We start from the raw sequence: 27,680 nt of genomic DNA, 5'->3' as shown, positions 1-27,680 counted from the left end.
AAACAAACAGAGCTTTTAAAACAGATGACGAGAATCTGAGCACAAACTCAATTTGTGTTAGGAATGTACCAGAACATGAATGAATAGTATTATACACCTAGTGTCTCCATTATAACTCTCAAGGTTTCAGTGAGCTCAGTACTTTGGGAGAACATAGTTTAGTTTATCTCCTTCATTGTTAAAGAAAAACCCAACTATACTTCAATACGATACGGAACAAAAGTTTTCAAATTCCTGAATGAAAGGGAGGAGAAAGAACATTAAACTAACATACTCGTCTCCTTTATCTGAAAGAATCACTTTTTAAAATCTAGTGTGTGTGTCTTAGAATCTTTCCATCTCTTGTCTACTTTGTTTCAGAAAAGAACCCTTTTTACCGAAATGCAATGTTTACTTACTTTGGTTCTAAATTCAGTTTTATTTAAGGTTTCTATTCCTTTAAAGTTATAGTTGATTTTTCTTTTTGCTAATTTATTGGGAATGTTGATGGGTAATGTTTCTTTCTGAGATTTTTACATAACCTTCAGAATACTATAATCCATGTCATGGAATTCCAACAATTTAAACTGTCTGACTAATGGGTTTGTTGGATCCCTGTATTTTTTTCCCACTGATTATTTTAATGGCTCTTGTCTGTAAGATGAAAAGTGACTGGATGTTTGTTTCACTGACACTTCCCCAAACTCCAACACAGTCAGAAAGATATGGAATAATCAGACATTCATATAAGATGTTCAGTTCTTTTTCGTCCCACAAATCCTTTACTTTGTTGAATACAACGATATTTAGTTTAGTTTTTTTTTTTATTATATAATTCATGTGTGATTTCCATGGAAACAATTGAAGAGCTGTATCCCGCCGGGCCTGCTCACCTTTGGTCAAAGTGCTTCACTCTATTTTTACAATTTCACTGACGGCTCCCAACTTTAGGAGGAGAGCCTCAGTTCTCCTGAAGTAACTCCGGCCTGTTAACAGAACCAGAAAGGATGTGTGATTGTAAGTTAGAAGCCTTGAATAAACATTAGCTTCCTGTTCACAGATCTGCATATTGATCATTTGTTTGTTCAAGAAGTGTCAACATCAGTGCTCAACAATATAATATCACAGCTTTGAGCACATTTTTGAGACAGGCTAAAAACTGATCGAGTTATTTTTCCAAATTACAGCCAGGGTTGGGTTGTAACGGATTACATGCAATGGCATTATGTAATTAGGATACAACATTTTTTTAACTGTAATCCGTTACGATACATAAAAAAAATGTGTAATCTCGTTACATGTATATTCGATAAAAACTGGGATTACTGAGCGGGATTACAATAGAAAATCAGATGGAATAAACTACAAATGCAGTTGTCGCAGGTATCGTCCGCTGGCATTGCAACACTTCCCAACGCTTTCAGACTGGCACTGACGCGTTGCCATGGATACTGCAGCCATCTGCTCTCTTCGCTATGTTTAACCTTCCTGTACAATGCTAATGACACCTCCCAGCAGTGAAAGTGTTGTGAACGTCCAGGAAGTCGACGTCTCACCTGAAGAAACATCTGGGAGGATAAAACCTGCTCACTTCACTGATACACACCTGGACTGTCAACTAGTTTTATTAGTTCATAACCTGCCAGTAACCTGCCAATACCAGTACTGGTGCTGATGGTAGGAAGACGTTCTCAATACGTTTAGAGGATCTCATGTTTTAGGGATTAATTGGGGCGACACGTGCCATAACTTAATTTCTAAAATGTGTTTAAAGTCTGCTCGTTGACTCAGTAGCAGGTTGTTCAGTTATTATCAATCAGTGGTTCATGCTGCCAGATACAGCCTCTCATCAAACATTCATATTTAGTCCGGAAAAAGACAACATTAAAACCAACGAGGAAATGGGACGAGAGAGAGAGTGAGAGAAAGAGAGAGAGACAAAGAGAGAGAGAGAGAGAGAGAGAGAGAGAGTTTTGGAAAAGATGGGCACATTTTATTGAATAGAGTGGTTATGTTAATATAGTGGTATATTAATAGTAATATTATTATATTAACAAGGGTTTTGATTCTTTAAAAAATAAATCAGTGTCTGACACCTGATTGGTTACTAAGTTTTGATAGTTTAAAACTTGTTAAGTGCAATTTGTATCTCCTGAGTATAAGACGTGTCAACACACTGAGCAGACACACATTCTATTCTTTCTTGTCTTTATTTTTTGTTTGCTGGTGAAGTAATCCAAAAGTAACTAAAAGTACTCCGGTATGTTACTTTTTATTTTAGTACTTAGAATAAGCTACTGATTACATTTTTTGACAAGTAACTTGACAAAAATTTGTAACAGATTACAGTTTTCAAGTAACCTTCCCAACCCTGATTACAGCTTATATTTTTGTTAGGTAACTACTAATTTTGCAATAAGTAACTAGTAACATCAGAAGCCACAGATGCATATCTTTTCTACAGCAGCAATTTGTCAAGTGGCCTTGACCAGACATCAGCAGAAACCTGAACAATGGAAATCAAAACGGTTTCACGAGGAGAGAAAGACAGCAACCTGATCCCATTGCCTCCCTCCTAAGGGCTTTGATTTCAAGTAGTTCAGCCTGTTCTTCTGTGCCGAGGCAGAACAGGATGCCAGATTAAACATGTATTCAACTGCACACAGACATTTCAATTAAACACACTATCCGTTCTATCCATGGTAAAGTAGCACAGCACGCATGAGCTACTGACACGAGAGTAGAAATACAAATATTTAGCATTTTCTTCCAGGACAGAAGTCAAGAGGCCAGAAGCAGAGCTTACCTGTGTTTGTTGTATTGTCACACTGTGTGTTGGAGGTGGGTAGCCGAAAAAAATGGAAACAGGAGGCTGGATTGTGATGAATGGGACATCACTTTTACTATTGTGCCATTGTCTGTAATCTATGCCTAATTTCCAGATACCCTTGTGTGAAAATGTAAGGAATGACACTGTAGCTACAGTCTCCATAGGGTGTCATACAACCATAGGGCTTCCTGTTCATATTCTGATGGAATTTCTTTTCTGGAAATACGAGGACCAATGGAACTATATATAGGCAAGGCAAGGCAAGGCAAGGCAAGGCAAGGGAAATTTATTTATGGAGCACTATTCAAACACAAGGAAATTCACAGTCCTTTACAAGGTAACAAAAAAAAAAATGGTGTTTTCATTATAATAGTCACAGGTAATAATTATGCGAAGGTTGTTTGAAGAAGTTCAGTACTGAGCTAACCCTCCTGCTACGCATAAGAAAAGACTGGTCGTATCAGAGTTCAGAGTGAAATGTGCGGGAGTTGGCAGTTCTGGTCAGTCGTGGTTGCAATGGGGCAGGCTGGAGATCCTCCGTCATGAGATCCCTTCGCTCATTACAGAAAATGTCATCTTTCATTAATCTGGACTCTCCACACTGTTAATTAACCCCCCCCCCCCACAAAAAAAAAGAAACTGCCCTGGGAATCCACGAGTCATTCCTAATTATAAATGGAACTTATTTATTCAGCCTCAGAGTGCTTCAATTAGACTGAAAGGTAGGTTTCTCTAGCAGAGGGTCTATAATTGGCAGAATCCATCGGTTTCCAGGGTATAGGAGCATAATATGCTTGAAATGCAGCAAAACCTCCAGGAATCGTAACAGAAAGCATGCTTACACTTCAGGCCTGTTAAAAGTCTTCACTGGGCTGCTCATGCCACAGTAAACAACACTTCCAATGCTCATTTCCTCAACAAAAATGAAACGGCTAAATGTAGCTGCTCCACCTGAGCAGGGGAAGCTGCTTGGACACGTGTTTTGCAGCCGAACAGGGAAGACGCTTTGCATTCCAATTCACTCACACTCCATAGGAAGAGATGAAGGGAGATGATTCAGTATAATTAATCCCCAAATTGACCCCCCCCCCCCAAAAAAAAAAAAAATCACATTTCATGGCTGAATACACAAAAATATGGGGAGGAATGGGAATCTATAGTTTACACCACCTGTATTAAATAGCGTCAGATAAATACATAAGCCAACATCAGTTCTTTTAGCACTACAGATCAAAAGTACAAGCTCCAGTAGGTTCAGTAAAATATCATACACATACAGGATGGAGGCTGCTTGGAGTTCTAAAGTTTATCAAGAAAATCTTTGCCCAGCTACTCCGTTATCGTTCACAGCTCCAGGTAAATCGTTAACATCGTCTACACATGCTACTTTTTTCCATATGACTTAAGGATCATATACACAGATGCTCTCTTTACTGCTCTCTGAATAAAGAGATTTTATTGTTCCACATCCACACTCAATAGATTTTACCTTGTTAAATGTATTTAAATGTATGAGTACTGAACTTTAGCAACTTGGCCGTACCTCTACATGTACTTATTAAATGCAGTAAAGCCTAATTCATACTCCATCTGCAAACGATATGCGAAGGCTATGTGAATCACCTCAGCACTGTATCTGTGTCAACGCTACGTCACCTCCAACAGTCTTGAAGGCTCCAGTCAGACTACGCCTACAGTGCACATAGCGCAGTGTGTAGCGTCTATCTGCACACTGCGCTATGTTACTGCAGACTGTAGACTGAGCTCGCTCTTCATGAGTGTATCGGACTTTAATGATGTTTAGTATGTAGCTAGTGTCTGAACCCCGACACTCTTTAGCATGTAGCATGTAGCACAGCTCGGAGTCCACACAGACCCACCTGCGGTCAGCCATGTGCCGTCAAGTTTTTAGTCACGTGGACTCTGCACTCCGACTGCGCATAGGCCACAGTATGCGCAGTCGCATTGGACCCCAACTGGGCGCATGTGTGAGGAGATCAAAAATAAAAGAATCAAGAGCCAGACGGTTCACAACTCCTGGAGTGAAATATAAAAGGAGTAGAATGCCAGCCACCAGAAGTGTATTGAGAGTGACAATTTTTTGAATCATTCCGGTACATTATGGAACACGTACCATTGTAAACCCTGAAAGTCCACATACAAGTTGAAGCTGCCTGCGGACGCGTGGCACAGAAAGTATGGACGAGCCTTAACTCTGCTGGTCCAAATGTGATTAAAGGGCCGGTGATGTATGAACTATCTTTCTCCTCCTCTTGTCATTTTGACAGAACATCATTTACAGTCTGTCTTCTGACATCTGATCTAGAGTGATCTTTTGTCTACAATGTAGACATGCAATTAAAGCTTCATCCTCCGTCTGAATGCTTGAGATATTCACTAAAAGAGCTATTTACTCATGTGCTGCTTTCTCTCCTTTCCAATGCCAGAAACATGTTTTGGAAGCAATAACTTTGTAATAAGACAAACTTCTAATGAGATGACTGAGCATATTTTTCGCAAATTGGCCGAAGTTTGGTGCAACGCTGAGATCACAGAGCTGCTGTCCCTTTTATGTGATAATCCAGTTTTAACAGCCCTAAAACTATCTCATGTGTTTCCCAAGCTTCTGGTACTGATTGCTTCTGCATTTATTTATTTTTTGCTTTCTGGTCCGAGTAATGGAATCTTTAACAGCTTGACAAAGTTGGAGAGTCACGTGAACGGCATTGTAGTCATTTCTGTTTTGTACAGTCTAGTCACTTGTACAGTCAACTGGTAACAAAGGAGGGGCAAATGTGAACACTGGGCATGAGATCGAAGCACATAAAGGCAGAACATCAGTTTTTATAGAATGAGTGCAACACATGAGCACCACAGCACTGTTCCACTGATCTCAATCTGTCTGATGAGCAGCTGTCTTCTTTGAACTCAGGCTTTGCAGTAGAAATTACAGTGTCAAGATGACATTATTCTAAGACATTTCACATACATTAAGGTTCTCAGACTTATCAAAGCTGCTTCAGGTGCATGCTGGCCATCACACATGCATTTTCACTGTCTTGAAATATCAACCTTGAGGCTTATCTGAAATTAAAGGGCCAGTAAACTTTAAAAACGTACAACTAAAACTGGCAAGTTATATGGGGAATTTCATATAATAACCAATAATATTTAAAGCCATCAAAACCACCAAATGTATTTAAAGAATTAGATTTCAGGCTAAATATCAGCCATTATGACACGTTTGATTTTAAAGCCAATACATTTACAAAAACAATAATGCTAAAAGTAGCATTGTGCCAGATTAGCTATTCATACTCCCATTGCTAATGTTGAGAGCAGATTCTTCTATGCTGCACATGTGTGTGGTTTCAATACAAAAACAAGCAGCGAAACAAATGGACCAACAATCGTTTACAGTGTTTCTGCCATTCCATGTAAATTAACATTGTTTTCAAAATGTTGCACTTGTAAGTACAAAACTTTTCTGAAACAAAAATGCAAAAATTATGTGCTCTGAAATGTGGTCTAATAAAGAATTATGCTCTGGCTGCTTTTTCTGTTAAATTTAGACGAATACTACTCACATGGAAAAATAAAGTTGTAGCGAGAATAGCACATTGTAAGTAAAGCTGTTCTGTATGACTGCAGCAGATCTGGAAATAGTCATGGAAATAGAGAATTTCAAATCCTTTTGAAAACGCTTGGTCTCCAAACTTTCCCCCGAGTTGACGCTTTGACCATTGATCCATTGATTAATAAGCCTTGAGGCAACCAGATAGTGACTAACTCTCCAGTCCACCAATAGAAAAGCATCATCCTGCTACACTCACCTTGCCCCGGACATCAGACCCACATTTCAATTCAAAAACCCCCATTGTCCAATGACTTTCCATGACAGTGTATAAATTGCCTTCTGATTGATTCTTAATGATGTGACTGATCTGTCAAAAGGAGCGAGCGCTGTGAGGACAGTTCTGTTGTCAAGAGTGGCTCTTTCAAACTGAATGCTCTTCCCACCATCGCACCGTGGCCCTGAATTAATTACTCCGACCTGTCAGTCACAGGGAGCTCCTGTCTGATTCTCTTTTGTTTGGCCGTGCATCTTCACCAAATTGTCTTTCTTTTACTCACGAGACACTCTTGTAAGCTGATTAAATTGAACGTAGATATAGAAGGCACTGGGTTAAAAACTCTACGCATTCATTGGCTTTACACTGAACTGGTGAATCAAGTACTGCCAATAAAAATCTTCTTCCGCATTTAAACCAAACAATTATAAAAGAAAAAACACTGCATGGAAGCCAGTTGACTTAATGAGTGACAGCAGTAATTCTGTTGGATATTAATGACTCCTTCATCAGTGGAGCCGGGCAATCAGTTCAACATCCACCGACAGTCTAAGAGTAAGTACATGACATGTATCTTACAGCAGCACCAACACACTCACCAGCTGTCTGCCTCCAGCTCCAGCAAAGACTGAGTCCTGTCAGAGGCACACTGAAGACACCACATGCTGCCCACCAGTGAACATCCCCACCCCTGATCACGGTACACCTCTGTCCCAGGTCCTGATCTTAGTACTCCTCCGTCCCAAGCTTTTTTCACGGAACTCCGTCCCCAGGCTGAAGAGTGGTGTTGGCTCCCTGACAGCGCAATGCCTTCTCCCCTGCTTCTCTGAGGACACCTCTCAAACTTTGGCCTTTCTTCAGAGACCGTTCAAGTCAAGGAGGGGCGTTGGAAGGAAGAGGGAGGGAATTCCTGCAGGGCGCAGTGGGTCGTGTGGCAGCGGGAGCATGAGTGGTCGAGACGGTCTTAAATGGGAAGAGGCAACAAGTAAGAAGCAGAGAGAGAGAGAGAGAGAGGAAGCTCTGGTGGTGTTTATATTAATAGCACAAGAATGGTGGCAGTAAGGTCGAGGCTGGAGGGGAAAACCCCTGGACGTCCTCTTTGTTCCTGGAGGGTATACAACTAGAGTAATGTGAGCTCACTTCTCCATATGACTGTCCTAAGATGTCAGCCTTCAGGTACATGTGAAGCGTCTGATAATTTCCACCACTGATCAAAGGTCTAAAACTGAGGACCAGTGATCCTATCTTGGCCAATCCAGAATGAGTAACAGCTGCCTGGCCAGATGACCAACTGAAGCATCCTTTAAACAAACGCCCCAGTAATTGGGGAACGTCTGACTCACGTCTCCGCCCGTCTTGGTGCCAATGTTTGATTGGGTGATTCCCTCCCTCCAACCAAAGCAACAGAGTGGCGAGGGGCCTCTTCATTTCCGTACATTGACATCATTACCCAAACAAGGGGTGTGTATCTAGCGAAACAAAGATTTTATCACTGCTATGCAACTGCACACAGCAAAGCACTGTGAAAATGAAGATTAATATGGTTGGTTTGGTTGGAGGCTTACAGTTAGTCCAAGGTCAGATTGTAAAAAAACACGAGTCTACAAAGATGTGGCACCTGCTGCTTCCTGTTGACCAAAGCTAGCTGGAGTTCAATCAGTGCTGTGATGCCTTCACAACTATAGCTTCAACTGAAATCTATCCTCAAACTTTACTTTGTGTATACTTTACATAAGTTATTAACCATTTATCAAGAAAGTGACCCTAAATTCGTAATTTCTACATTTCTGTTGTTCTGTGAATGTTGCTAAAGGAGCGAGTGCTTGTCTTGTCCCTTTGCTGTGGCAAACTCTTTTCTTAACAGACAGTTGACCTGATGATGCATTACAATTCAAAATATCACAATTAAAATATGAACACAAAAAACTAGTGCAAGTTTTCAAACAAACGTTAAATAAACGCTAAATAAACACTAAATAAACACTAAATAAACACAAATAAATTATGTTTCAATTATGTGTTATAAAGTGTTACATGTAATTATGTAACGTCACACACACCAAGGGAACACTTTCTTATAAGAAATCCAATGTCCTGTTCAATTCAAAAAGTGATGACCACTGATTTGATGCATCAGTTAAACTTTTGAGATGAATTATGCAACCCTCTTTATTTCTTCTTCTTTTTTCATCTGGACTTTCTGTCTGCCTTCTTTCTGCTGGTATTAAATTTGTATTTTTCACTCACTGAAGTCAGTTCCAGAAAAATCACATGTTTGATTCAGAAATAAAGCCTTATTTTTTTCCATTTAAAGCATATCATTTCTGAACATACACTTCAACAAAATATATCTTCAAGACTCTGTGTAATGTGGAAAATGATCCTTATTACAGCATATCATTTGTGAGATTGAGGAAGGAGTTAGTGGCAAATGAACTATTACAGAGCTTAATAAAGAGAAGCCAAACATCTCCCAGATGGCTAAAGGTTCTATAAAGTGTAGCAGGTTGAAACACTGAGGGACAAGTTCAGGACAACTGTTTCTACGAGGAGGACCAATACCATCCACAGATTTCTGACAATAAGATTAAGATTAAGAAAATTGAATTCTAAAGCACAAGAAATGGATCTTGAAAGGTTTTGTTTTAAATAAAATGCCTAAAATGTACAGCCTCAGTCCATTATTCAAACACGTGATGCAGCCTCACACTATCAGGCCTGTCGGTCACTGTCAGCCTCCAGCATGTGCACAAGGCTCAAGGTAAAGCTGCAGTGGTTAACTCACACCACTCCTGATTCAATGCAGCGACACAGAGCAGGACAGCTGCCTATTTTTAGCCCCCTCATCTCTATCTCCACTGTGATTAGCCCGACAGTACCCTGGTTAAAAGAGATAGGATGTATTTTTACCTCGCAAATGAGTCTGAAGCTGCGCCAGAAGCTAACAGAGGGGAAGGGCCCATTAGCATAATGTGACTCAGCATCAACTCGAATAGTTTATAGGCTCAAAATGGGTTTGTTTCCACACAATCGTAAAACTCACTGATCTTTCTCACATTCTGCTGTCACCAAAGCCAAAGGGAATGTGCAGCAAACCGATTATTTCCACCTGCTGTCTTGATTGTTAACCCTCAACGAGTACTATGTTTCTTCAAATAAGTTATTGTCTGATTTGATTTTGTCAAGACATTAGAAGAATAGAATAAATTAGTGAGTCGAATTATGTGTTTCATTTTTTCTTTAGCACAAAAAAATGTTTTCCTGATCAACATAAACTTCACATAATCTAAATCATCCCCAACTAACCCATGATTTTAACTATTTTAGCCTTTTTTTTAATACCTAAATTCAACCAATTAGGTCTATTTAATAACTATTTCACTAGTGTCTTTGTTATTCAAACCTCATTAAGCTGAGTAGTACCAACATTTCACTAATTTAAGGGTGACTGGATACTGAGGATACCTTTAACTTAAAGGGGTCATATTATACAGCTTTTAAACACTTTCACATGCATCACATTCGTCCAAAAAAACGTTGTATTCTAAGTTTTCCTAAGAATAGGAAGTACTTCCTCTCGTGGTGCCATGTGCCAGAGCAGAGCTGCCTGATTGTTGGAGGAGTCAAAGGGAGGGCCTACCTTGATTGGGATTGGCCAAACCCCTGTTGACACTATATAGGGTTTGGTGTCTGATTGGCTGGTTGGAGCAACACACTTTATAAAAACTGAAAGAAGCCAGGGAGAGAGAGAACACACTTTCTTCACTTCTGGGGCATCAGAATTTTTAGTCTGAGTAACTTGACCAGTTTCATTATTTAAACATGTGCAATGACAACTGCTTCCTTTTCCTTGATTGTCAAATAACGGGCTATAATGTAATGTGATGTGATGTCATGTAATGACAAGGACTCTAACATGACTCTAATGGCTCCCTGATGTTGATCAAAAAGCTCTAGCAATACAACACGTCGTATTATTCAGCTCTTTCCTTGAGCTCAGAGCACTTTGCTCCAGTCTCCCCTCCCTGTGACCTTTTAAAGGTACGTGTGCAGAATCCAAACACCAACTGGAACCAGACCGGACTGTACATGACAGGAATAACTGAAATGATTACCAGAGTCGAGTGCTCAATAAATATCACCTTAAGTTACAGCTCCAGCACAGACCTGTGGCTCTTTGTTTTCAGCCAATTTACATGCATCTGTGCCACTGCATTGATTGTTGCTCACTTCCTTGTGTAGCCGTCAATTGACAGCACTAAAAAGCCCATTGAGGAATGCAGGTAACAGCCAGCTGCTCCACAGTGGCTGGACGAGTGTGTTCCAGGCCAGTTTGCAAAGAGACAACTCAGCACCAGATGTCTTTTTAAAGGACTTGTCGTACAGACGCACCTGTCACACTCTGGTGCAAAGCAGCAAGTTACATTCATCACAACAACAGTTTCACTTCCTCAGAGCTCCTGGTACCAGCGGGAAGCACCAGCTGGGATTCTGACAACCACCGCCCCACACACTTTAGAGTTGACAACATGCCGCTCCCACTGTTGCGATACTTTCACATGCTGAATGGAACTGGTTCTCATCCAGTGGGGATGAAAACAGAGTCATTGACACTGCATTTTCTGCTCCGGTTGGTAAGTAAATTGAGCAGTCTGCATGAGCAGGGGAGCCGGAGACTAATGTGTCTGCGCGTCCACCTCCCCAGATGCTCTGCTCGGCGCCGGGAAGCACCGCTGCTACAGAGGAGGTAACAAGCAGAAATAAGTGAAAAAAATTAAAAAGCTATCTTAAAGGTATAGTAGAGGATTTTCTTCTTCCGGGTGGATCATCAAAATAACTGGTCCTCCCAATTGTCAATCATTCTGGTGATATATGACGTAAGCCCGTCGTACGTGCTCGTCCCTGCGCGCAGCTCACTCCACACGGTTCTCATCATGCCGCTGGCCGACCCCACGCATTATTCTCCGACATTTTTATACAGTTTCACCCCCTCTGGTGCAAATCTTCTTGTAAAGTGAGCTTATGTGAGCGATGCCGACTTGTGACTTGTAAACAGAGCGTGCACGAGGAGAACTGGGCTCGTGCACGTCTCTCGCACGCGTTTTAGTAGGCGTTCCGTCTCGGGAGCAGGTACAGCGTTGCGCATGCGCATTTTTTTCAAAAGGTGGAGAGGGCGGTTCTTTCCAAAAATTCGGGAAAATCCTCCTGTATACCTTTAACTCAGGACACCAACATAGACAATTATGTTACATCAAATATATAAAAAAACAAATAACCCCTCCCAAAAAAACCCAACAAAAACTTACCTATATCGAAGATGTTAAATAAATTCAGGGTAAAAACAATGTTTGAATTTAGTAGTATCGTTACCACAATACTGAACTTTATCACATAGCTTATCTGCACTTTGGTGACTGGGAGTCATGAATTTGCTGTCATGTCTTGAAACATAGTTCCGATTGTCCATCGACTGAGCATGTACACAACTACTAGGTACTAAACAAAGTAATCATACTATATTAATCCTCTTTTGACTTGAAAACGTTGTAGTGTGAACAGGGCCTGAATGTTAATGCACATTAGTGGTAGAAAGATGGTCTACAATCTCATTCTCAATGCTTATTCAAACTCCTTAACGCAAAACTATTTATAAAATTGTTTGAGCCAAAGTGTTCCATACAAAATAAATAACCTAATCAAACAAATGTTCAGAGAAACTATTGTTGAGCCCTAGACGTCCATTGCTGACTCATCCTCATGAAGGGGGAGGGGCATGACTTTTACGGGCCTGTAAAAATTTGCCATTGATCCCGTGACCCCCACTAGGGGGTCTCCGGATGCAGCTCTGACTGCTCTCCAGTGCCAGGGAGATCCAAAGCCTCCGTCACCAGCCGGAGCACCCGCCCAAGAACCTCTGAGGCGAATCCTGCTCTGATTGGCTAAGGCCATTGTGAACACAGCGGGGTGCCAGGACCACGACGTGCAGGTATAAAAGGAATGCATTGTCTCCCAGACAGATTCCCATCAGGCAAGACACACAACTGCATATAGGGACACAAAGAGCGGTGTGGTAACTCAGGCGGACCGGACCAGAACCTTTTAACCTCGCTGGATGAGCAGAAAAGCTGTGGATTTCTTCTTCTTTTTTTTTTCTCCTTTTCTTCACCGGGACCCACATAGCTGCAAGCCAACTTCTTTCCCCTCCAGCCGTGCAGTTCCCCGGGCCTGCCAAGCAGAAGCTCACTTTGGCAACTGAGTAAGCTCAAGTCGGATTTGGGACGCCAGATTCTGACCCGGTAATAATTCCCAACACACCGCGGCCTCACAGCAAGCACGCCCCCACGGATGGTGCTGAAGACACAGCTAACAGTAAGCAAGCCTTTGTTTGGCCAGCATTTGTTAGATTCGCCTGAAGCTAACTTGAAATGTGTTTTAATGTGCTCCTGATAAGGTCACAGCTCTACACAAAGCTGCAGCCCCGCAAGTCCAAAACTCCCATTTTACACCTCAGACACCAGAGATCCGGTTTAGCTTTCTGAAGCTAACTTCGCTCCCTGTGTGGAGAACTGAGTTTCCGAGGCGAACGTTGCCAGAACTGTCCTTCTCTCCAACTCTCCTATTGCTTCTCTTTCACTAACCCATTCCACCGCTCATGTTATCTGATCGCGGTTACATAAACACATTCATAGCCACATTGTTATTATCTGCTATTCTGGAGTGATGGCGGCTAATTTAACAGAAAGATTGATGATACTATAGTGAACCTGCTTCAGGGCCTTTGTCAAGGCGCCTGTTTGCAAAAGAAATGGAAATTGTTTTCAATTGTGAGTAGAAGAAGAAGACCGACACCAGAAATGGGTGAGCTAACTCAGACCATCAAAGGCTTTGTGCAGCATTTTACAGCAGGATGGATTTAATGTGACGATTTAAGTGATGGTGCACACAGACAGACAAGCACGCATGCATGACCGTAGTGGATGAGAATTGCACGGTCTGAACCCCCCATGTATGTCTGTGTATTTGATATATTTAGCCAGGTATTGTACATGTGCGTGTTATTCCGCACTGAGAACTTATGTGAAAATAAGCAAGCGTGCAATAAACAGCAGCTGCGGGGAGAAATTATTCTGACCCCCTGCTGTGTTGAGCCCGATGGTCCTCTGAGGGGAGCAACCAGATCAAAGCAGACAGCCTTCTGCTGTCTCCACACACTTCTAACACACAGAAACTGTTCACAAAAATGTTACACCACCCAATGAGTATTTGTAAGAATGTTGGTTTTTTTTTCTCCATCAATGTTGATCTTTTAAACATTGACAGAGTTCAACCTGGAGCGTTCAAGACCTCCATTCTCCTCCATTCTCCTGACACAGACACAGGCAGCACATGCAGACATTGCACGCTCACCTGACCCACCCATTTCTCCACTTTCAGCCAGTCACAGGCCAACCCGCTGTAATGACGCATTCAGGTAACAGAAAACAATTGGAACCGACCATTGTCATCAAAAAACCTTAACATTGCAATAAGCCTATTTTAAATCAATCAATCAATCGATCAATCAATCAATCAGTCAATGAAAGACTTTGATTGTCCTGGAGTGGAGCAAATGCCTGCTCTATTCACTGCCAGCATAGAGCAGGCATGGGGATCAGCAGAGTTTTTGGCAAAACCGGTTGTTATTTTTCTGGTCAGACAACCGGGGGGGGGGGGGGTGTCGGTGTGCATCTGTGCATGTCTATATTACATAGAAACAACACCAACTAGTGGCCTAAAAGGAAAACTACATTGTCTCTGTCCTTTCCTTGCAAATGGACATCATATTCAAACCATTACCATCCAAACACAAAACTTTGCTGAAAGAGAAACACAAAGACAATGTGCCTTCACTGGAAGTGGTGTGGTGTGAACAGGGCCTAAAGGCTTCTCCACACTGCAGCTTTTGGCTATTGCAGAAGAAAGATTGCGATCGTGGGAGAAATGTTTGGTCGTGGCTCTAATCGGTGGCCGTAACGTCGCACTGTGAGCCAGGTTCATGGACGGCTGAGACAGCACTCACAAGCCTGTGGTTAATATCAGACGGTGTCAGATATTTGAGGGATTATAGCTTCTGTTTCATTTAGATAAAGTGTTTGGTTGGAAAATGAAAAACCAGAATGGTAGATGCTGATGTAAAATGCTAAAAAGTGCTAATACTTTACCTTAAGCTTTGCAAGATTACCTTCTCAACTTGGCCTCTCTGTCTGAGCCACGGTCGCATCCATATTCTCCTCCTCTTTCTTTTTTGGGGAATTTTTTCCAAACATATGTCATAACCGTGAGGCCCCGCACATGTTTATGTTTAGGATGTGATCACATATTTCACAATCACACGTATGTGTTGCACTACAATAATGTGATTGTGTAACATGCCTGCTGTGAGTCAGCGTGTGTTTTAGGCTTCCAGGCTGCATGCAGCAAACTTCCTGCTGTGGCTTAGTTTATGTGGTAGAGTGTGGTGGGCTGTGACCTAAGATGGTTGAAATCGTACAGTGTGTGGAAGGTTAATGCTCTTTCCGATTGACCAAACATGTACCCATGCATTGTGTAATCCTAATCCTACCTCATTGTGGTAATGCAACATCAACAACAGGCTGAAACATTTACAGAAATCCACATTTTTAACTTCAGTGAGTTACACTTTGATGGCTGTTGTCTTCACTGCGGCTGATGTAACTAGAGAGATGAACATATAGCTCCATGCTTAGTTCCAGCAGCCTGGATCTGTGCACCGATAAATTATTATTTCATATTCCATTAGATGTAATGATGTGTCAGTCCTGCAGAGGGAAGTAAGTGATCAATGTTGTAATAGAGCACGTTTTAAAATGTCTTCTAATGACGAGAGAGAAGAGACAATGCTGTTCTGGGTGACAGTGTTCTACATAGTCAATTAGTCAAAGGATTATAAGGGTATGTTTATGGTTATCTACAGGAATTCTTAATGGTGCAAAACCACAAGTAGCCACTACAATAACTTGATGTGCTGCAGTGTTGTATGTACACATGAAAACCCTTTAATATTGGTCCAAGAGCTGCAAAACCTTTAAACTTCACATTTGGTGGGCAGTGAAGCTCCTGAAAATGCTCCAAAACCAATGAGCCTCAGTCATCATGCAGCAATTTGTTCCACTTTTTGCTGACAAACAATTGCACCACAATGAAACTCTGCATCAAGTGTTGTTTGGATCAACACTGCTGAATTGCAACAGCTGATGTTAGATCAGCTAAAAGCTTGGAAAGCTTGGTATCCTGTTTTGTAAGAATGTTGTTTTATTGGCACTTGTTGCCTCAGTTATTTTGGCACTATGGGTTTGGGAATGAGAGCCAATATAAAGACACTGATCAGAGTATCTGACACACAACAAAGAAACTCTGAGAAGGACATTCGGCTCATGACTTGATTCGTTTTAATTTGAGTTAGCAGGCCTTACTTATTTGTTCAGACAGGCTGACATTCGTTGAACCATATAGGCTTTGAAAAACACTTTGTGTCCTTGGACTCAGGCCAAATCCACATGAGCCAAAACGATAATTATTCTCCCAGAGGTTCTCAAAATAGAATTCGGCCCACACGTCACTATGAACACAGCTCAACACGAGGCTTCAGGGCATGTAGTACACACACCATACCTTTAGGGGCGCTGTGACTTACCAAATGCACCAAAAACGCAGAAGGAGACAGAGCACATAGAAACTTCGAAGTGGATTCCTGCTCATAAACCTTTTATATAACGCTAGCTCTATAGATCTATGGCCCTGCTACTCCTACTGCTAGCGTCAGTAGTTTCTGTTGCTCCACTGGAACTTGTAGTCCATGATTGTTGTGGTTATTTGATGACATCACGGACCACGGTGGGGGAGAGGGGGGGCGATTACATCAACTTTCTTCCACAGATGATCGTCTTTGCTGTCCATTCCTTGGGGTGTGAAGGGCACATGCTGGGGTTTTAGGTTCCCCACTCTGGGACCCGTGTTAAAAAAAATATTTTTTTGCGCTTCAAAAATGCTGCCTCGTGTGGATGATAGGCCAGCATTCTTATGTAGACGCTCTCGAAGGCGCTGTTTACATGACAACAATTCAGGTGACCCATTAAACAAAGGAGTGCATTTACAGACACACTGACAATGATCTAGTTAGTATGCCAGGCATTGCGATGTTGCTTGATTTTGTAGTGAAACCACACAGACATGTTTTTAGAGAACAATACACTTTAAATATGAATAAAAATGTAGAGAACCTGGCATCCGTATGGACTGATGATGCATCGGATGCTATCAGGGAGAGTCTTAACTATAAACTATTGATATGGAGGATACAACTAAAATACAGACCATGAGTCACACCACTACGGGTCGCCATGTTTGTTTATAAGTGGATGAGCGGAAGGAAGGGGAGGGATGGGGAGAGATGCACATGCACAGTAACAGGCTCTGTAGCCTCCATCAGTCTCTGCAGGAGGGAATAGTGACTGTGAAAGAATCTTTCCACCTTGAGAGCAGCGGTAAAAACTTTGTGGATACAGTGAATCTGCTCACTGGTGTTGTATAAACGGACCCCCTAAAAGTGAAGAAAGTTTTGTGCAGAGACCTGTATTCGTTGTCGTGTATATGGGGCCTAAAATAATGCAAGCAATCCAGGCAAGAATAATGTTTGCGTTACTGGATTTAGAGTGATTGTTGCAGCTTGAAATATGAAATTATACTTGACCCAACTCTTTTTTACACCTCACTTTATTGCTGAGTTGCAGCTAAATATATACAAACAGGTCTATTATTTCCACAGCTGTTAACTCACAAACTGTGTCCTGTATGAGCCTGCACCAAGTTTATGCTCCGACTGAAGCACATTTTCACCAGTGCCAGCACACTTATAATTATCTCCGGTGTGAGACCTGCACCCTGTTTACAGATGCAGGGGAAAAGGTCCATTTGGATGTGAAAACAAAGATCCCAGCAGAGACTGCCCTCACGCTCTGTCTGTGCTTAACACACGTCACCCCAGAGCCTCGAGCGAGCGTGGCCCCGGCCCGCCCCTCGCTCTAGAGCTGCTCGCTCTAAAGCCGTTTGGCCTGGGTTCAGCCTTGTAATCCCCAAGCTCAGAACCCACCCACGTGTGGCCTGGGGGCTGGGGAGGGGGGGGGGGATTAACTCAACACTACTAGCCCTCATGATGCACAAGCATGATGCTCCTCAACAGCGTGGAGCAGCAGAATGCACAACCCACATCAAGCAGGAACACACTTCATGCACTTGCATGTGCACATGTAGGTAACATCGCATGCAAACCGGCACACACAGGGCCTTATAGCCAGCAGGCTGCAGAGTCCGATGGAAACAGATGCAAACACAGTTGATATTATGCTGATGACCATATGGGAAGTGAATCTGTTCCATGTCTACGCTCCTCGGTAGTAGCTCCTCTGACCACCACAATGTAGTTATTCAGCTTATCTCTGCTAATCCTGCTGCTGTAACTCTTCCTCCATCCTGTTCCTGAGCTGGCCCTAAGCTCTAGATCCAAACCAACACCTGGAATCTGCAGCACCGTTAGTGAGCCACAAAGGGCAAAGACACAGGCTCAGCTTACAACTCAACTTTTATCTTCTGCAGCTTTAAAAATGGAAATGAAAATGAAGAAATAGTTTAAGTGGGGGGCTTTTCCACCCGAAAAAAACCAAGAGCTAGTTCAGAGCCAGGGACCAGTTCTTTGTCTTTCCACCACCAAACGGCTAAACTGAGGCTAAACGGGTGCTACGCTGGCCCCAAATCATTGCTGGGCCAGAGAGGAGCTAGAACCGGGCTCACATGTCATCAGGTGTTATCAGGAGTTATCGCTACCTATGAGGTGGAAAATAGGTTGAACCAGCTTTCTGAAATCTACAGCAAACACAGGGCCCAGGAGTGGTTATAGAGAAAAAAATGTAAATAACACTTGGGAACGACATAATAAGTCGTTCCCTGAAGTTAATAATACGAGGAAACGAGATAATGTAATCTGCGATCGGGGAGCCGTGGTTCTCAAACTACTGTGCTGCAGAGCTGCTGCACGTAACATCATTGGAACTTGCTTCACTTTCAGGTCTTGTTTCATGTTATGACGGCAGGCTGAGGTCCTCATGAGGCTGCGTTGCTCCGCTCACAGTCCATTATTTTCTACCACAGAACTTCTTTATAATGAAGGAGACTTTTGGTTCATCAGCAACTAAAAAACAAACTCCTGACTACTGTAAATGAAAGCTTGGATTTTTTAAATCCATAAATTATGCCTTTTAATGGCGCTTCATGTGAAAGACAACTGTTGTTGTTGATCAGAGTGTGTTTACATAAGTTGTCATTGGAAATGGCTGTAGAGCTGCATTCTATCTTTCTACAACTCCATTCCTCTTGATGTTGAAGCGTTTGATTCAGACAAGTCCAGAAGTAAAGTGAAAGGAGCAGAAATTCACCATGTAATGCTCAAATGTTGAAAAATAAGCCCTGAGCCCATTCACATGTTTTTTTCTCTCTCTGGCCACTCTGGGACTCCGGACTAAAACAAGACTCTTGTTCTTGCTCATCCGAGGTTCAGGCCAGACTAGATGCAGTGACCCGGACCAAACCGATGAATGCAGTCCGTCTCCTTGTACCTGTATGAGCGCTGTCAGCCATACATTGGTGAAATCAGTGACGTATTACATTCTGGAGTGACGCAATGACGTGGCTCTCACCTGGTTCACTTAATAGTGAAAAAAGAATCGGTTGTTTGGCGGTGCTCATTTAAGAACTGGCCCTGGCACCAGCCCTGAACTAGCTCCTGGTTCTTTTTATTCCATTAAACTTTGTGGCGTTTCAACATTACAGCCTGCAACCCCTCATTATTTAAGCTAATACGCAAGGCTAGTCAATAAAAATCTGATTCTGTCCATTCATTATCTTGAAGCAGTTTTGTGGTATTTCTACGGATGAAAGAAGGTTTATTTGGCCAAAGTTCATTGAATCACTTTCCAGGATAACTACCATTTATCATTATACAAGAAATTGTTGCAAATGTCTCACTTATCTTCTTCAATTTGGTTTTATTTGCTCCAAAAGACTCAATTAATAATGAAAATATCTGAAGTGATTAATGAATGGAAACTACACCTATTGGAAAAACACGTCATGCTGACTTTATTGGGTGTCTGTTGCTGTGTAATTCCACTCCACTGTGTACAATAGATCAGGACACTTGCTTTACGGTCATCAGGGATAATTTTGGTTGTTAGATAAGAGTATTTTTCCAAGCCACAACATTACCCACAGCCATAAACCATGTCTCAATTCATGGAATATCTCCTGATTCCAGAGTCTTTGGAATATTTCAGCTTTTCTTTCATCCATTTATTTTTTATTTCATCTTTTTTGACTGCAGGATTGCTACCTTCTCAGATAAGGGGGAATATTCACAAGCAGGTTACCAATCACCAGGGGTGGGGAATCAAGGTTGATGCAGTGGAACAAGTGAACAAAAAACAAATAAATAGCATTTAAAATGGAAAGTTCAGGGACCATATGATCTTGCCGATTGATTTTTGTTGTGCTCCAAGTCATGTAATACATTCATCTTTACAATAGAAGATATGATAAGATTAGGCTTTATCAATACCACAGTCAGGATAGTTCCTAACAAGAGAAATGAAAGCTTGCAATGTCTAATTTTTATGACATTTCTACTTGTAACTCATTGATTAAAAATCCAAACAGAATTCATACGGTTTTTGACAAACTCCATCACACATTGCACTCTTGGGTACCAAAACATGTTTTACTTCGTTAAGTAATAGTGGGGGAATCAGTCAAAACATGGTGGGAAACTTTTTTCACATTTCAAGTAAACTTTTTTTTTTTTTTTTATTCCGCTTTTGGAGCTCTTTTCATAAAGTTCTGTTTTCAGTTATAAACAAACACCCAAAACACAACTAAAGTTTTGTGTTTTTGTTTGTAAATATTGTAAATGGGGCCTGAATAACTGATCTGTAATAGTGCTTATACATTAATCTTCATAAAGTTTCATTTTAAATGGACCTTCAGAAAGTTGGGAAGATACATTTGTCTTCAGCTTTGCTTAAACACAGCTTTTAAAAACCTTTGATTTTCTGACCATTGAAGCCAATAAAGTGTCCAGATCTTCAGATCTTAGCAGAAGTCTTCAGTGTCATGTTTTCATTCACAATTGAAACTATGTCCAAAAAAGTGAAATCGTATTAAGTGTCATTCATCCTCTGAGCGATCCTGCAGTAATCCCAGCTTGAGTGAAGTGTAATACATTCATCATAGTGCATAGTGCTGCTTCAGACTCAAAAATCAATCGGTCACTGCCGGGAATAAATCCGGAGTGACCGCATTTGTATGCTTTTAGCTGTCCGTACGTGTGTTCCACGCTGGGGTTTGAGCTTTTATCATCACTTCCTATCTGCAGTGTTTGTTATTGTCAGGTCTGAGCGGCAGGCGGACAATCGGCGCTAACCTCCGATGCTATCTGCTGATTGAAGACAGGAAGCCTTTTTCAGATGTCCTCCACAGATACGGGGAGCGACACTGCATCGGCAACCATCAGTTGGACGACCAACTCGCTCACATTTAGTCCATAAAAATAAACCTCCTAGCAATCGGACGTCAGCCCATCCAAGTAATACTCATTGAGAAAGGTAGAGTGCCTGCTGGTGATGCTGCTGATTCTTTCGTACCTCAATCGCATCGGGGTGAGTTTAGATTCTCGGTGATAAGTTGAGGCAAGAGGCAGAAATGCAGATAGGAATGGAAAAGCTGTTTAAAAATCCCCTCCAGACATATTTGGAACTGTTCATAATATATTCTAGCCTGGGCAGGCAGACTTCAATCAGTTTTCTTCACACAAATCATTGTGACATTAATGGATGTAAGTAATCAAACGAGTGATTTTACTCCTGATAGACACACTAGAACAGCTAGTTACTCACTGGTAAAATAGTTTATGTTGCACGACAAATAGGGTAAAAACAACTCAGAAACTTACAAGTTTAAGGCTTGTAAGTTCATTGTTATGCCACTAAAAGGTATATACACCATTTTGTTTTATGAAAACACTTATCTGTTCATTGCTTTTAATAAAGAGGCATGTTTTCCTTAGTGTTCTATAAGAAATCATGTATGTTTGGCGTGTTTAACTCCAAGGAGCAAGCCAGTGACTTCAGTTACTTTACGTACTAATTATTTGTGGGAAAATGTCATATTTTTTGAGGCAACAAAGTCCTTGAGTTGGATGTTCAGTGTGGCTCTGTTTGTTACTGCTGTGACTACTATAGCCAGGGATCAGTAAACCTACAGTCTCAGCTGCTATTCAGTCATTGGCATGAGAAAGGATGCAGCACCTCAAGTTAAATACTGAGTCCTGAGTTGTTTCAACCGCTGAGTCAGGAAGCTGTTCTGCCAGTTTGCTTTAAAGCAAACCTTCAACTGAGAGGAACTGTTCCAGTCTTGACAACGGGAAGTAATTCAGAAGACTTATGTGAAGTTAAGGCATCAAACATCAGTCCTGGTGTGGCTGAAGAATGTTTGTGAGGTCATTTAAAGTTACTTGCTGTAAATTAATGGTTTGGAGTTCTGACAAAAGCTGCTTGATGTCAGTTAAACATCCTATGTGATGATATAGTTGCATTTCTTTGCAGATGTTTGTGCTTTTCTGCTTCTGACCCATTGCCGTGATGTGTGCAGCAATATACAAACCCTGCACTCTGGAGGACAGCAGGACTTCTTCTGATCTGCCAAAAATCTTGACATGCAAAACATGAATGCATTGTGTATGGAAACAGTGTTTCCACAATACGAATACTCATGCATCAATAGTTCTGACAAACCCCCCAAGGATCAAATCATCCATCCCATCGTGCTTGAAAGGTTGTTTCTTTTCCCACTTCTTTCAGACATCATGCTACATTTCCTACAGTCTGCAATATTCAGTATGTAAACGTGGGTGTTTTCTGCGGCGAGCTCAATAAACCTTAACAGTTGTTTGTCTCATGATGTGTCTCACAGTGAAGCTCAAACCTTCAACTGTTTGTATGTTAAAAGAGACAGCACAGGGCAATGCCTCCCTAATTATCACAACCCCTGTTACTCCAAGATGGCAAAACATAATTTGCTGAGAAAGTTTAATGTCATCTGATGAAACCTTTTCTATTCCGTATAGTGTACGTGGTGCATGATACAGTTTAGTATATTTTTACATTATGGTTGTAAATCCTGAGAAAAGCCACTCGCGTGGACAAGAATCAGTTTTTGGCACAACACCAGTACAGTCATGTGTTCGGGAGGCTCTGCTGCTGGAGACAGACGACCTCCTCATCATCATGCGCCTCCAACTCTGTAGTGACAGGATGAAACAAAGTCCACTGACCCTTTTTACAGTCCCTGTTCAAATATTTAATCCGTACATTTAACAAACAGATAAAATAGAACTATATTGGTTGGCTGTGTCTCCACCAAAATATCTCCTCTCTTTGACCCGGACACGTGCTGGCTGTCACAACCATGAGGGTTGTTGCACCCAGCAGTGTGCTCTGGTGCTGCCCAATGATGTCACTCTCCTGTGACCTCCACTTTCAGATCAGACTCTTCTTCTCCACCTCTGCAGTCATTGATCTCTCTATTTCCAGCAGTGACGACGTGCTGCCGATCACTTGTTTTTTCTTTTATTAGTGATTCCACCACCCTGATCATCAAATAACAACATTTTCCTGACCTCCACCTCCTCCATGATTATTTCTCTCTCCATAAAACTCTTTTTCTTCGTCTTTTCTGTGATGATTTAGCGTCAAATGCCGACGATCAACAGGGTGATTGAGAGGTAAAAATATTGACGTGGCACTTTGCATTCACCATTTATGGTAGAAAATGGGCGTGTTGAGGCTGGGAGATGAACAACCTTCCAGGTGGATTGTGATTTATAAAAGGAAAGTGCATGCAGATGTGCATACACACAGTATTATTGATCCAAATTCTTTCTGGCGCAAGCCATTTTCAGCTTTTGGGCGCACGCACATTTTTAGTAGGAATCATATGCAAAGTTTTATTAATGAGGCCCCAGATCATTGCAGCAGCACATACTTGATCTTTTTTACTTTTTGCAATTACTTCTTTTCTGTTTGCTGCTTTTAGTGACACTCCATGCTGTTATTTTGCCAAACTTTACAGACGCAAGAGACAGCTGGGTAATACACCTCAACATCTGCCTTCTCATACCAATAAAACTCCACTTTTGGTGTGGTTGTAACGAAGCTGTTCTCATTCCTGAGGAGAAGGGAGTGGTCTGAGAGAAAGTGGGAAAGTGAGCTATGTTTTTGAGGTTTGGAAGCACCTGATTTCCCCAACTTTAAAAGGGCAAACACTTGAACTATGAAAGGATCTCTTGAGTTGGAGTTATCCAAAGTGGAGAGGCCAAGCCGTGTAGAAGTAGGGAGACAACGTTTGTACATTTACAAATGTGGCTTTCATTGGACTTTAATCTTTTTCCTTGTTGCAGTTGACAACACAAATAAAATCAAGCGACTGAACGGAGGAAACTTTGGTCGCCAATCACCTCACTGTGTAACCAGGTGTCCTTCAGGCACCAAGTGTGTGAGATGATTAATTATGTGAGGTGGAGCAGTGACTGTCAATTCTGCTAAAGTGCCAGGAATAGTCCACCCATCGCTGCCGAAACTCTTACAACATATACTGTTGAGTATCTGTTTCCATAATAACAGATCAGAAAATTGGATCAGAAAATCATCAACCAGTGTTGCTGTTGAGAATGTGTCACGGCAGCAGAGGGCAGACATGTTGATTACTGATTTTTACAGCAATAACATTCACATAAGGGCTGTACACTTTCCAACCTGAAACAAATGGGAATCAGGTACATCATATACACATTCGTCATATCACATTCGTCTGCAATGCAGCAGTGACCATAGAGAGTTTGTATCACACCATCATTACCAGCAGGTCATGGAAAATGTTATAAATGGTGTTTGTTTTCCTGCACTGTCTTGCCTCTATGCATAATTATGTGACCAGTTTGTAAAGTCCTTCACTTTGAATTTTCTGTAAAACAAGCAAACATTCATTAATCAGGATATAAAACATGTTAAGTAACATTTGTTGGCCTCATTATTATGGAGAAAGTAACATGAGATAATACCTGATCTATCTAAGATGATAGATAGTCACAGATTGCATTCCATATAAAGTAAGGGTGCAGTGGACTTTGAATCCAGTCTCTCGATTTGCTAGAACTTTGCAGTGAAGCCAAACACACATGACAAACCCACTCTCACCAACATGCACAAACAGCAACCTTCAAGAACCAAGCGATGGATGTAAAAAGGCCGAGTGAGACAAGGATATGGCTCTGTGGAAAACCTCCTACAATCAATCAATGGATATCAATTATCATAAAACTTGAGTGTATGGAACGTAGGACTTTCATTTTCAGACTGCCAAACAATAAATCTGATGACCAGAGGTTGTAACACACATGTCCCTGACCTGCTTCGTTTTACAATTTTGGGTTTAAAAAAACAGCATTCTTATCTTATTGTGCTCCTGTTCCCTCTCATTCTGGTTTTCAACACCTTTATACATCGCTTAATGTTTTATATTTGTATTTGATTTTGACATTGAAAAACATTTAAAAAATGGACTTTGTAGAAAGGAAAAAAAAAGTTAAAAAGATTAAAAATCTAAACCAAAACACTGAACATGTTTCAAGGTCTCCTATATAAACGTATATCTATGTACAAGTGTCTTGTTCTGGATTTCAAAGCTCTGGGGTTTCAGACAACAGGATGGGAACCAACGCACTGCAACACTCTAGCCACTCGTCCATTTTCTGTTCTCACTGAACTCACATCAGGGTGGCAGATGATGAGAGTCAACACTGAAAGCTTGACAGTCCACTGGAGGAGCAATGATCTTAGTAAAAACAATACATTCAAGTTTTTCAATATAGTGCAAGATTGTATCCTCTCAATGTCAAAGCTGCGAGGATGACCTCCTTGCTAACACCGTTGACCGTTGCCTGAAGGATCAGAAAATAGGACACAATTATGAAACAATAGTCGGCTTAATTTCCCTCCTCTTTACTCTCATTCATCGCTCACAACTGGCATGGAGTGTAGAGCTCTACTGTCTGAGAGAGTGAAGGGTTGCACCCTCCACCGTCTGCTCTGAGCAAGGACCAACGGTGCAACATGATGCCGTCTGTGATCCAGGCTGAGTGGCCATGACAGGCTGTGGATTTGCCTGCTGCCCCTGCTGATTTCAAGGGCACATTATCCAGAGAAGGGGTAAGAAAAAGGTTTGGGAGTGCAGGAGGAGCAGTTGTACATCGTCTGCTGTGAGGCACAGGATGAACTAATGAAGGAGGAAAGGGAGGATCTATTAAATACCAGAAGAAGAAGGAATAAAACCCATCAGGCTCAGGCCTACCAGGATGGATTTGAAATGTCACAGACAGCAACGGGAGGAAAAATGGAATCAAGCAACTCCGAAAATTAAATGTCAGTCTGTGTCCCTTCAAAGAGGAAAACTGTTTCCTTAAGAAGCATATGTAGTAGTACTGCTGGAGTTACCAAAAATCAAGCCTCTGGAGGAATAATGGGAAGGACACGGACCTACCGTCGTGGTGTCAAGTGAACAGTGGAGTCCTGACCCGTCTGGAAAGACGTATGTCCTCCTAGATATCCCAAGCGGCACTGACAGCAGGACTCCTCTCTTCCACAGTGATGGACTTCTGCAGGAACGTCAGCGTAGCTGTGTTTAACGGGACTGGGTAAGAAGTGACCTGCCTGACGCTCGCCTCTGCCAGCTCCTGCCACACCCCACTCTGAAGGACAGGCAGCACCTCTGTTTGGACACGTTCACTCGCTCTGGAGCTCTGCTGATGTTGGCATCTGCAATAAAGACTCTTTCTCTCCTCCTGCTGGAGTTGTCACCTCTGCCAGGGAACAAACCCAGAGCTGAAGTGGAAGGAGGTTTGCATAGTGAGCTGTGTGTGCCTGCCCGTCAGGAGGAGGGAGTGGCAGCCTGGTGTGACACACTCGATTACACAGGCTGATTGGGGGGTTTATTTTTGGCTTCTATCGGCACCCTAATAAAACCTAAACGCCATGTTGTGTTTTCTCCTGTAATCGCTCCCTCCACTCGTCAGATCGGTTGGCCTGCCATTCACTGGACACTAAACGGGGCCTCAGCTTCCCTCAGTGGAAAACACGCGATCACATAACAGGTCTTATAATGTCCACTCTGCTCTCCTCCTGTCAGCTGACACCTCGGCTGTGCTTAAAGAAATGGGGAAGTAGTTCAGTGCAGGACACACCCACAGAGTTATACTTAAATAGTGAGGGAACAAATATAGCCCTGCATTCAGGGAACAGTGACTGCAGCTGTGTGGGAGGCAGAGTGAGGTTGTCCAGTTTAACCAAACACACAAATAATGAAGTTTTAGTCTCAGTCAGAATAACAAAACAGTTTTGTTTTCTTTTTGTCATCTATCTTTAAATTCCAAAAACTACAGAAGAGTAGATTTCAGTGTGTTGCAAGTAGGGCTGGAAGATATGGCCTTTTATCAATATCTCGATATTCTTTGGCCATATGACGAAATCACGATATACTGTATATCTCAATATTTTGAGATAGCTTGAAATCAACACTTTTGATGCATGCTCACACTAGTATGAGGATTTTGTGACTATATTAAAACAGTCCTGTTCATATTACATTAATATATGCTAATATTTAGCTTGGATGCAATAAGGGGGAAATCACAACAACATGAATCTTGCCGAAGCACTATTTATTAAACAGTACAACCATGAAACTGTCTTTGTTTTCCTTTTTCTTCTGTTACTTAAGGATACAATGCAGGTAGAGCTCCCTCTGCTAAATATTTGCGACTGGGCAGATTACATCTTGGGTCAAGGGTGTTTTCTGAAACCAGA

General features: G+C 41.8%; 1 protein-coding gene across 1 annotated transcript in view; it reads right to left on the bottom strand.

The window, feature by feature from the left end:
* iqsec1b (IQ motif and Sec7 domain ArfGEF 1b) overlaps window positions 1-26,590 on the bottom strand; it is a 53,742-nt gene extending 27,152 nt beyond the window's left edge. Inside the window, exon 1 of the mRNA XM_080495054.1 lies at window positions 26,359-26,590. The gene's annotated coding sequence lies outside the window, so the exon portion shown is untranslated. The remainder of the gene's footprint in view (window positions 1-26,358) is intronic.
* Window positions 26,591-27,680: the final 1,090 nt, after the last annotated feature.

This window comes from Blennius ocellaris (genome assembly GCF_963422515.1).
Source record: "Blennius ocellaris genome assembly, chromosome: 4".
In the NCBI taxonomy this organism is placed as follows: Eukaryota; Metazoa; Chordata; class Actinopteri; order Blenniiformes; family Blenniidae; genus Blennius; species Blennius ocellaris.
This window is presented reverse-complemented; position numbering and strand designations above follow the sequence as displayed.